Here is a 13,619-nt window from a genome sequence, read left to right on the forward strand (position 1 = left end):
ACTCTGCCTCACTTAAATCCAATTTACATAGAAATCAAGAAATCACCCATTTCCCCAACATCATGCCATTGGTCCTCTTTGAAAATGAAGGACAAATAATAGAAACCTTTACATTCCTGCTTTTATCTAGACATTTAATTCTTCTCCTCTTTTTTCCTCTCAGTTAAGCAGATTCCCTCTTCTTCTCTTCCTCTTCACCTAGTCCTGTGAAAATTTCTTTCACAGAGCAGCCCAAGATGGCCAACTTTGATGATTGGGTGTTGGAGGAGGAGAAGGCATGGATAGCTGCCAAGTTCATCACTCATGTTCTGCCAGGATAAGTTAATGAAGCATTTAATGATGTCCAGTTACTAGTTGACAATGAAAATATTCTCAGGAAAGGGGCAGCTCATGTATTTGCCCAGGATAATATGGATCAGTTCACTCCAGTGAAGATCAAAGGATATGATGATCAGGTCTTAATTACAGAACATGGTGACCTGGGTAGTGGCAGATTTTTAGATCCAAGAAATAAAGTTTCCTTTAAGTTTGATCATTTATGGAAAGAAGCAAGTGACTCCCAATCTGAGGACATAAATGGAGCTCCAAAGTTGTGGAGGGAATCCTGTGACAGTGCATTAAGGGTTTATATAAAAGATCACAATTCCAATGTCTTCTGTACTGCTTATGATAAATTATAGATGGGCAGAAGACTGTTATTGTCTGTATTGAGAGCTACCAGTTTCAGTCTAAAAATCTTCTGCAGTGATCATTACAGATCAGAGTGGAATTTTCCTGTCACACCACCTATAGCTAAGGTGGTTACAGTACTAAAGATTCAGGTCCATTACTATGAAGACGGCAATGTTCAGTCTGTTAGTCCCAGAAATATGAAAGATTCAATAACTGTTTCTAATGATGTACAAGCTGCCAAGGAATGTATAAAAATCATAGAACATGTTAAAAATAAGAATCAGATTATTATTAGTGAGAACTATCAGACAATGCCAGATACCACATTCAAGGCCTTGTGCCGGTGGATTCCAGTCACCCACACCAAAATCTCCTGGACAAGATGCTCAGCTACAAGATTGGCAAAGAATTGCAAAATGCTAAAGGCTCAATGTGAAAGTCTCCAATTGTAACATGAAAAAGAAGAGGAGGAGGAGAAGGAGAAGGAGGAGGAGGAGAAGGAGGAGGAGGAGGAGGAGGAGGAGGAAGGGAAAGGAAAGAAAAAAAGATTCAAAGCATGGTCTTATAAGTAATTGGTTTATAAATAAGTGTGATATTTTGCTAGGGCTTTCAAAGTTAACTGACTTTCTAAGTTCTTAGAATACCACTGAACCAATAGCATTGTCTTGATTAGTATGTGTGTGTATGTCTGTGTGTGTGTGTGTATGTGTGTGTGTGTGTGTGTGTATGGTCCTTGCCATATAGCTTCCTATTGTGACTGTATCTACTTGTAGGATTTTTAAAAATTCAGTTATTTTTAAGAATGAAAAAATAAAGAGAAAGAGATATGTCCTGGAATTTTTGTACTGGTTAGAAAATTTCCTAGTCATGAAGGCCCTCTCACAAACAGACAGGTAAAGTTTTAAATACCCCCCTCACCCTTGCCCTTAATAGCACTTCTTGTACACCAGTGGTTTTTACAGATCAACCAAGAGCTAAAGATGTTATACTAAAAGATATATCAGCAGACATCTTTTCTCTTCTCATTGCTGATTGCTACTTAATGGCATCCTGGTAGCTGTAGGTTTTTAAATATTTGGAATGGGGTTTTTAAAGTCCTTTGGTGGAAAAAGTAAATTTTATGGAAATTCCATAATGACAAGCTTCTCTGTGGAAAACCTGTGTGTTGTTTATTTTTTAATCTAAAGACTTAAACCATATTCCCTCTAAGGGAACTTATTTGATTTCTTCATTTTCTGAAAATTCCCTTACCCCTAGCAACCTGGTTGTTACCAGCATGTGCAATTTTATTAATTTATTTTTATTTATCAACAATCACTTCGTAAGCTTTTGAGTTTTAAAATTTTCTTCCCCACCCACCTTACCTCTCCCCCCAGTTGGTGCACAATATGATATAGGCTATACATACACATTTCTATTACACATATTTTCACATTAGTCATGTTGTAAGGAACAATTAGAACCAATAGAAGGAACCACAAGAAAGAGGAAACAAAATAAAACAGAAGAAAAAAAGAGCAAACAGTATGCTTTGATCTGCATTCAAACTCCATAATTCTTTCTTTAAATGTGGATAGCATTTTCCATCATGAGATCTTTGGAGATGTGTTAGATCCTTATATTGCTGAGAAGGACTAAGTCTTTCAACGTTAGTCATTGCACAATGTGGCTGTTACTGGGTACAATGTTCTCTTGGTTCTGCTTACTTCACTCAGCATCAGACCATACAAGTCTTTCCAAGTTTTTCTGAAGTCCACCTGCTCATCATTTCTTATAGCACAATAGTATTCCATCATATTCACATACCACAACTTGTCCAGCCATTCCCCAATTGATGGGCATCCCCTCAATTTCCAATTCTTTGCCACAACAAAAAGAGCTGCTATAAATATTTTTGTACACATGGGTCCTTTTCCCATTTTTTTGAATGCTTTGGGATTAGGCATGTGCATTTTTAGAACATAATTAACCCATATATATGCACACACACACACACACACACACACATTTATATATACATACACACAGACATACGGAAGGGAAGAGAGTCAGACAGACTGGAAGGGAATGGAAAGGAATGAAGACAAGGGAAGGGAATCTTCAATTTTACTAAGAGGATAAGGGACTTGTCCAAGCTCATACAAGTAGTGAATGTCTTAGCTGACATTTAAACAGAGAACTTCTTACTGCAATTCTGCCAACATATTATCCTTTCTCTGATACTTACTATGTGCAACTTTGGGCAAATTATTTCACCACTCTGAGTTTCATATTCATCTATAAAATAAAGGAATTTGGATTAGAAAATTTCTGAAGTGCTTTTCATCTCCAAAAGTCAATTTCATAGTAATTTAATAACTATGGTTAGAGAGGAAGCATAACATAGGTGATACTGCATTGGTCAAGAAGACCTAGGTTACACTTAACTGTGTAAGCAAAGGCAAATTGCTTAATTTCTCTGAGCCTCTAATTGCCCATCTGTAAAATGGGTACACAAATACCTGTAGTTTGTACCTGAGATGTTTTTCTGAGTCTCAAAGGTGATCATATATGTAACCTTTAAGGTATGCAAACCTTAAGGCAGTTTATAAATATGAGCTTTAATTAAGTACATAATATTCATTGGACAGAATATGGTATGATTCACATTTCCAGAGCAGATCACACAAAAGGCAGTAGGTTTCAATTTTTGCTATTGCACAGTTGTGTCTGACTCTTCCTGACCCCATAGAACATAGCTATACCTAAGTTTTCTTGGTAAAGACACTGGAGTGATCTGCCATTTTCTTCTCCTTTTGATTCAGTGGATCATTTTATTGGTGAAATAGAGGTTAAGTGGCTTGCCCAGGATCACATGACTAAAATGTGTGAGGGTAAATTTGAACTCAGGTCTTCCAGATTGAATCCAGACCTAGTACTCTATCCACTGAGCCAAAAGCAGCCTGTGTGGCTTCAATTTTAGGGAAAACTTAAATATGAAAATTGAATTAAATAGTTGATTGAACACAGAACTCATTTGTAGACAATATTTTTAGAAATCACTACATTTTTCTTCAATCTGATTATTGTTTTTTGGCATTGTATCTTTCAGGGAGAGTCTTTTTATAAGTGTCTGTTCTATGCCTTGGCCAACTCTATCCTAGTCCCACAATGGGCCAGATCCCAGATCCTTGACTTTTCTTGCACAAAGCATGGCATTTTCCCAATCATGTAGTACTGGGTATTAGAAAGAATGAAAAAAGAAAAGAAACGAGGGAGTAGAAATATTTCCTACTTCTTAAGAATTTATTTATAATGGTGTTTCTGTGACCCCAACTATCCAATCAATTATCAAGTTCTACTCTTTCTTCTTCTATGTCTCAAATCTATTGCTCTTGTTTTCCATTCAGTTGTAATCCACCACAGAGAGAGCACATGCTCTTACAATTTACACTATGCAAATTTCATCCTTATTAGTCTTGATGATTCAAGTCATTTCTGTTTTCTGATTCATTTTTTCCAAATTGCTCCTATCAAAAGGCTTCTCTTTATTCTGTCAACAGAATAAAGTCCTTAATCATTATTCAGGTATTTAGGTCCTCTATAATCGTGTCCCAACCTCCTTACCTTTCCAAATTTGTGTTACACTAATATTCTAGATGGACACATTCTGTTCCTATCAAATTGGTCTAGATCAGCCAACACATACTTCAGGTATCCCCTGTGATTCCTGCCATTTGTTATTCAATTTCCCCACTTCCACCTCCTCTCTACCTATGAAACTATTGTTCCTATAATTTCAAGATCCAACTCAGATCTCAATTTCTTCTGCAAAGTCTCCCTTGGCTACTTAGCCCATAGTGATCTCTCCTTCCTCACTTGTAGCCTCTGGTAGGTTCTGGCAGCTTTACATTTCATGTATATATTTCTTATATCCACAACTAGGAAGTTACATGAAGGCATTTCATCCTTCTTTTTGTATCGCTAGTATGATGCCTTGTACATAATTGGTGCTCAATAGAAAATGTTCATGTATTGGTCATTGTCAGATACAAAACAAGCAAATGATATAGCGTGTCCAATTCACCATTGCTGATGAAACTACCCATTCAGTGGTAGAATCTGGTATTTGTGATTTAACCTCTACTTTTGAATCCATGTACATTGATTATGGTGGCTACACTTGAATTAGCCCAAAATGCAGACGCATGTTTGAATATGCTTTTTTCACGTAATTGTCAAAGTATGAGTCATTACTTTTAAGTCAGCTCTAAGTATCTACATTTTTCTAAATGTGTTTTTCATAGATGGCTATGAATCACTAAATTGATTCATTGAATCAAACACATAAAAATATTGGCAGTGAAAATCAAACGCCTTTATTGTCTACATTTCATTAGTTACATTCATTTTGGGAAAAAAAATAGTTGTGTCTCTGGATCTACCTGCTCTGTGAGACTGCTAATGTCATTGGAGATTTATAGTGAATGCCCATGGAAAAAGCTCCTGCAGAGCAACACACCTATTTATCCCAAAGTCATTGCATAACCTCCCCAAACCCAGAATCCAATGTGAGTTACATACAGCAGAGCTGCACGCACAGAGTCAAGCCCCTAAATCAAAAGTGAATCTATTCCAATGCATATGCCTGCTTTGGAAAATGTAAAGCCAAATGTGGGTAATTTCCAATGAATTCCTATTCATTTTAGAGTTGGAATAAAAAAAATTGAAAGAACAAAAAAAATGAGGTTCTGAGAACATGAAAGAATATGTTAGTTTTCTTTTGGGATGTAATAATCTTACTTATGTTCACAAATTATAGATAGTCTACAAGTGGACCATCACAGCACAGCTTTTATAATATTTTTTTCTCTAAAAAGTCAGGCACCAAAGAATATTGAAAGCCAGAATACACTGTTTTTTCACTGCATTTATTAAAAGAAAGGATACATGATATATAAAGCCATAGTGCTTTACTGATTTGAATAAAAGATTTAGGCAAAGATCTCTAAAATGATATTTACAATGTAAACATCATTTTTTATTACATGAGAAGCAAACAAATCACAACTTTCACTACAACATATATTTGTTTTGATTTGATGTTTAATATGTTTTTCGTAGATTTATGTAGAACACAAAACAGGCAATTTGTTCATCGCAGATTTCTTTCAGAAATTCTGAAAAATAAAAAAAAATTATGAAAAAATTTCATTTTATTTAAAAATTTTAGTTTCATTTTTATAATAAAGATCTTAAGGTTAATCAACACACTATAGGTAATCATGTTAGCTCACAGAGGGGTCTACTTTTCAAAGAGTGTGACCCTAACACAAAGAAATGAAGTATTAGAGGCCTAGCAAGTATAGCATTAAATTTTGGCTACTTCTGACAATGAACCAATGGTATTTTGCCTCAGAGAAAATTTGAAGTATTAAGAAGATATCTAATAAGAGAAAAAGGGTAAGGATGGACCTTGATTTAAGAAAAAAAGTATGACTTGGTTCTCAAAAGGAAATTCAACTTCTGTTCCACATTTCAGCACAACAAATATTGAGGAGGAAGGGTATAAACAAAATCAGGGCACCATTCAGAATATCAAACTGCTCCCTCTTAGCTCTTGACACAGGTGATGATAAGAAATCAAAATGAGATATTCTATGCTGATTATTGGATTGGGTTCTAGATCAATAGAAACCAGGATAGTATAGCCTGAAGTGGTGTACTAATATGAAGTGCCCCACTCTTAGAAGAGATATTTCTCCCAAGGAAGAAACATGTTTATGCAAAATGACTTTTGGATATAGAAGGGGGAGAAGGGAATAGGAATTCACATAGTTTACCTGCCACATACCAGGTACTATGCTAAGTACTTTACATATATTATTCATTTGATCCTTACAACAACCCGGGGAGGTCAGTAATGTTATCCCCATTTTACTTGAGGAAAATAAGACAAGCAAAAGTTAAATGACTTGATGAGGGTCACACAGCTAGTAAGTGTCTGAGGCTAGATTTTAATTCAGATTTTCCTGCTTCTAGGCCCTGCACTCTGTTCATTGTGCAACCTTGCCATAGACTTAGAGGGTAAGGCAATTGTCCCTAGAGCAGAATGATTAATGTTTAGTTAGACTTACATGAAGAAGCAATGCATTGGCTCTGCTTCTGGAGCACCAGTTTCGGGGTTCTCAATTGGTTGTATTTTCTTCACTGTGGGAGACCAGGGAAAAACACATTTTGAGATTCTTAGATAATCACAACTACTTGTACTGAAGATTGGGGCTCTTTTTACCAACATTTGGGAAAACCTAAATGGGAACAGTACCCTGAGTATAGTTAGAGTGACCTCCAGAGGTGAGAGCAACGAGCCATCATGAGAAGATAGTGTTTTTGGGTTTAGCTCCTGTGTTGGAACCAGTAGACATAGTACTAAGTCTTGGCATGTGTATTTTGTCCTTTTACACACACACACACACACACACACACACACACACACAATCACACACAGACAGATATAGATAGATATAGATAGACAGATATATATATACAAACACACATATATGTATACATGTATATACGTTTATATATATAAGTATATACGCACACATACATTTCATTCAAAATTGCCTCTAAATATTTCTTCAATGTATCCTTCATCGTTAGTGTATTGTATTTGGAAGTGAAGATTGAATCAGACTGACGCTTGTCCAGTGAAAGGGTCGTCGTTGGTTTCTTGCTATGGAGGGAAAGGAAGCACATCAGATTTAAAAGTTTTAGCAAATATGCCAACAAAGCAATTACTTGTAAGTGTGAATAGGCCAAAAAGTCCATAAAATAATATCCATTTGGTACACAAAAAGTCAATTATCATTGTTAGTGAAAAATAAATTAATGACTAGTAGATTAAAATGCACTTAGTAAAAATAATAATTCACCAGGATAGATGGTCAATAATAGTTTGAATGAATTCTTCAGCATCAGGTCCCTCCAAGTAATCGGAAAAATCATCAGTGGATGTCTCCTCATCAACTCTTCTATTTCTAAAATGTGAGGAAGGTCCTTTAAAGATTAAATAATCATATTTGCCTTAAATATAATAGAAAATAAGTGTTGCCTTTCAATACTATGAAGAAAACTATTTGGAATATATTTAACAAAATATTTTAGTGCTTGAAGTGACAATTATTATTCCAGTCTTATCACTTTAAATGCAAAATCATCTTTATCCAAATTTTATGACAATGACTTCCAATTGCCATAGTTCCAATATATGCAATTACAGTTTTGAAACAATTTTGAAAATGATAGGAACCTAGTTATTGTTAAAATTATACCTTTGTGTTCTGCATTTTTGAAGGGATTCACACCCAATTAAGCAGATTCACACACCTAACTGCGATCATTGTCTTTATTTACTATTGACTGATTGTTTAATTAATTAGTTAATTGTATTAAGGTGAATGTAACAAAACACATTTGCAATCATAGCTTGGTGGAATGAAATTAGACATTAAAGTCTAGTCCAATCTGAATAAAGAATCTGCGGCTCTCCCATTCTTGTGGAAACACAATCAGGAGAACACACGATTTAGCAGCTTCTACATTAAGGGTCAGGAGGGCATGGAGTATGATATTCCAGAGGGCAAAGGAGTTAGCACTACAAGCTAGAATCACCTACCCAGCAAAACTGAGTATAATCCTTCAGAGTAAAAAATAGCCATTCAATGGAATAGGGGACTTTCAAGCATTCCTGTGGAAAAGACCAGAGCTGAATAGAAAATTTGACCTTCAAATACAAGACTCAAGTGAAACATGGAAGAGGTAAACAGGAAATAGACATCATGAGAGACTTGTTAAGGTTTAACTATTCACATTCCTGCAGGGAAAGATGATATTTGTAACTCGTGAGTCCTTTGTCAGTATTAGGGTAGTGGGAGGGAAAATATTATAAATATGTATAGATAGATAGAGGGCACAGGGTGAGTTGAAGATGAATGGGTGTTATCTGGAAAATAAAATTAAGGGGTGAGAGAGGATTATACTGGGAGAAGGAGAAAGGGAGAAGTAGAATGAGGTAAAATATCTCACATGAAACAGACAAGAAAAGGCTTTTACAGTGGAGGGGAAATGGGGAAGATGAAAGGGAATGAGTGAATCTTATTCTCATAGGATTTGGCTTAAGGAGGGAATACCATGCACCATGGGGTATAGAAATCTATCTTACCCTACAGGAAAATAAGGGGAAAAGGGGATAAGAGACTAGAGGTTGATAGAGGGGAGGGCAGATGGGGGAGGGGATAATCAAAAGTAAACACTTCTGAGGAGGAACAGGGTCAAAAGAGAGAATAGAATAAATTGGGGGGGTAGGATAGGATGAAGGGAAATATACTTAGTTTTTTACAACAGGACTACTATGGAAGTGTTTTGCATGACTACACATCTATAACCTTGTACTGAGATGCTTGCCTTTTCAATAAGGGTGTGTGGGGAGGGAGGAAGGGAGAAAATTTGTAACCCAAAGTTCTAAAAACACATGTTGAAAATAAAAAAATGAAAAATGAAAAAAAAAAACAGTAACATTGTGCTAAGACTATGATAGACTTAGCCCTTCTCAGCAATGCAAAGTCTCATGATGGAAAATGCTATCCACATCCAGAGAAAGAACTATGGAGTTTGAATGCAGATAGAAGCATACAATGTGCTCTTTTTCCTCATGTTTTGTTTTGTTTCTTCTTTCTTGTGGTTTCTCCCATTGGTTGTAATTCCTCTTTAGAACATAACTAATGTGAAAATATATTTAATAGGAATGTAAAAAAAAAAATAAAAGCCTAGAAGCCAAAAAAGAAGACCTTGTATTGAATTAAATCTGTCAATATCTATGGTTTAGAGCTTTGAGTCAGTTTATTTATACAGCAGAAATAATCTTATCTGTTTTGGGTGCAACAAACAATATCAGAACATAACCAAAGTGCTAAAAGAGAAAATTTTGAGAAAAAAACACCATTATTATTTCCTGAAATTTTTATCTAATGCATTGAAGGAGAAATTAACTGAAATGAAATACCAGGCAAATAATTGATGTTACATGAGAAAGTACATCAAGGTAATGATGGCTTAAAAATATTTTGTACTAATGAGACCCTCATAATGAAAGAAAAGAAGAAAAATCTACTTTTGGAATATTTGGAGATGTGTTCTGGCCTACCAACAGCCTACATCCTGCTGCTTAGCTGATGCTACAGAAGTGAATTCCATGGCACATTTATATAATCATTGATGTTATAGTCTGAAATTGATTAGTGAATAAAATGATTAAGAACATCACGTGATTGAAGATCAGCAAGTAAAAAAGACTCATTTTCAAATACCTCTAAGTTTCAGTGGTTAACAGAATATGGACCCTCATCCTATTTCACAGCAGAGATGGTAGAGAGATGGCAACTTCTCAAGTTAAAAGATAACTTACCTCATGGCAGAATATGTTTCAAGAGGTAATGCCAGTGTTTGTGAGCAGAAGACGCTAAGAAGCATAAGTGATACCAGGAGCTGGAAGTTACTTCTGGCTTCCATCTTTGTATATCTGAAGTAAGTCACAAAGAAGCATTTAGATCACCTTCAGGGGCCACAGATGTCATCTACAAATTAGAACAGAACTTCACATCGAAATATACCAAGTTTTTGCCAAGTTCAAAACAAGGGACTGTCATCCCAGTGAAAGAGATAAAGCTGCACCATGGTTACAGATTCAAGCTACACAATTTCTGCCATTTTCCTCCACCATTTTGAATATAAAATAGCCTCCATACATATGTAACACTGTATATGGATTTCACATAATTGTGTACATGTCAGTTTTTCAAAGAAGCACATATGAATCCAAGAGACACTAACCCTTTTTTGAATAGAGGCATAAGTAAGTGGTCAACTTGAAATCCTTTTCTAACTAAAGAAATGAGTTTCAAGAGGACCAATCAATAATTGACCTCTCTTCCAGTTCTTATCTTAGTTATCTAGTAAAGATGAGAAAGGTATGGACAAAGATGTTGAAACACAGCAAGATTACTCAGAACTCCCTTCCCTTGCATCCACAGTCAGACACCTTAAACCCTATTAATAGCAAAAAATAATAATTCCAAGTTCTTACTGAAGAACATATTATCCTTCAAATATTTATTCCTTTAGGAGACAGAAAGTGTATAGAGGAAACAAGGGACATTTATATCCATTCTCTTGACACATCTCTGCAAGTTTCTAAAAAGAAACAGGGTTTTAAATTCTCTTTCTGTAAGAAGATTAACAAAATAAAATATTTAAAACTGGAAAAGTATAGATTTAATTAGTCACAATGAAACAATTGATTATAAAATGAAAACTTCAAAACTTGAACATGACACAAGTTAAAATCTTGTCACAACCACTGATTAAGGAGTGTTCACCTGTAAGACAGAAAGAAGTCAGTCTTGAAGCAAGAGAAATCATGCAATAGTAACTAAAACTGAATGAAGAAGAAAGCAGGATAAAATATTTGAACCAATAGAGGGAATAAAAGCCACCTATATAAGATAAGCTTTCCCACTTCAGAGTATTACCTGAGAAACTTGGTTTTGTTATTGATGTAAAAAAAATGTGAAAAACTTCTTGCTAAAGAGAGAAAATGATATATAACCTGTGGAAAGTTCCAAGGGAAAGATAAAGATAAGTAGAGATTCCACTTACCCTGACATGTAATGTCCTTTCTCTGATGAGGTGTGGTCCTCTCTCATTGATACTGGTGAATCTTCAGAATCTTCTTATAGAGTGGATTTCTGTGAAGCCACAAAGGACTTCACCTGTTCACTGAAGGGACTGCTGTACTTCCTAACTCTTGAGCTGGCTCCTTATTTCCTCTTCATTATACTCTGACCAGCATTTCAAACACCCTTTCTTTTTATAGAGTTTACACATGGGACCAAACAATCACATAACTATCTCTGATAGATGTCACAATTGTTCCTCTCCCTGGAGATGAATGGATGATTTCCCTACTTTACGAGGTAGAAAATTCTAGGTAATCCATAAGGAACATTCAATGTTGTTATTATCAGTGAGTTATATTAACCTATGATGAATGAGTTCAAGATGTAAGGTACAGGGGGAAAAATCAACTTATTTAAATAATCTCTAGGCCCATTCTTAGTAGGACATATTTTTTTTCTTTAAAGGTATGTGAATATAATGAGATAATGATAATTTAAGTGGGTTTTCCTAGTCGTGAAGCAATGTTTCACAAGAGAGGTTTTTCCTGAAAAAATTTCAAAAGAATTGGAAATAATATCATTGTGTGAATCAAAGTAATGAAATTGTTTGGGAGCTGTGTGTGTCTATGTCTGTGAAATCTCATATGCAAAGACATGCATCACATTTATGAAATGTTAACTACATATTATGTCTTATTCTTATTGTAAGAGAAGAATAATGTTGTTTGTGCTTAAATTATTTGTATTTCCTTCCTATAATTAAAATTTCTCTGTTTAGTGAGATTTGTGAACAATGATGAGACTTTCAGAACAGCTTCAGGATCATTTGGACACTCAGGGGTTACTGATTAGTCCCTGCAGAGTACTGTTTTAGGACATTATGCCTCAGAAGTCTCATTTCTTTAAAATAAGTTATTCTCACATTTTCTCAGGTTTCATATGCACTATAGGAATATTTTGTTTTCCCTGTTAAGTTTTCATTTCTTATTGGAATACAACCATATTCATACTTTCTGAATAATGTAAGTTTTGGTACACTACTACATATATTACTCTAGGTACAAGTGTAAGTTCTAATGTTTTACCACCAAACTTCGAGAGAGATAAAAAGAAACTTATGAAATCCAACTCTAGTAGAAAGGTTCTCTTTGTAAATGGAATGTAACATGGATTCCTAAGAAGGATGCAGGATTTGGAGTCTTGGCTTTAAATCCTTCTTCTTCCACTAACTAGCTGTGAGTTCCTAGGCCAATCACTTAACCTCTCTGTGGATGAAATGATTTCCAAATTCTCTTCTACCCCTAGAATGATTACTTCTCCACCTACTTTTTTTTCTGAAAGGTTATATTCCCCAAAGGCCTACATCAGAACAGGTTTCCTAGTAAAGGATGTAGATTATTTTTACTCTCCAAATAGTTCAAAATCAATCATTGTGGTTTAGAAAGTTGCAAAGAAAAAATGGAAAGGATATTTTATAATAGTCTCATTTCTGTTTATGAAATATGCACATTACAAAAGCAGCAAATATGGGAATCAGAGATTGTGGTTTTCAATGATAGGTAAATCATGGGAAAGACAGAAAAAATAGACAAAACTTTGCTATAACTAAAATGGTAACGAAAATCTAAGAAAAAGAAAGCATCCTTACCTTTTTTCAAATACAGATATTTCAGTTAAAAAAATCTTACTGTACTAGTTCATTAAAAAAAAAGAAAAGAAAATTATGGAAACTTTGAAATTATTATTAGAGCTACATGAACTAAAAATTTAAACTAAATTTAAATCAACAACAATGTCAACAACATTGAAATAAAGTAAAGGAATATTATGGTTTCCCAATAGCTGAATCTAGAAAAGTTTAAATTATAATTCTACATGGTATCAGAGCACCATCTGCAGGCTGAGATTCTCATTTCATATATTAATAAAAAGGTGGTGAGCAAGCCCTCCACTTTTGAAGGATATTTGAGGGATGGTATTAGTTCGATCTTAAAAAACAAAAAACAAAAACCTATAAATAGAGATGTGGGTGACATTTTGATTTAATCTTAATGTCTCATTATTTATGAAAAAAATTGTAAATCAAGAAAATGAAAAATTTTACTTTACTGGCCACAGACATGTCTCTACAGTTTTAGATCATATGTAGATCATACACCATTCCCATGGTACTTTAAGAATTTAGAAGTCCAAGGACAACATCTGTGATTTGCACATCTTTTTTCATCTCAT

General features: G+C 34.8%; 1 pseudogene; it reads left to right on the forward strand.

The window, feature by feature from the left end:
• Positions 1-236: 236 nt before the first annotated feature.
• LOC114031539 lies at positions 237-1,130 on the forward strand (annotated as a pseudogene).
• The last annotated feature ends 12,489 nt before the right edge of the window (positions 1,131-13,619 follow it).

This window comes from Vombatus ursinus, unplaced genomic scaffold, assembly GCF_900497805.2.
Source record: "Vombatus ursinus unplaced genomic scaffold, bare-nosed wombat genome assembly UNPS02015175.1, whole genome shotgun sequence".
NCBI lineage: Eukaryota > Metazoa > Chordata > Mammalia > Diprotodontia > Vombatidae > Vombatus > Vombatus ursinus.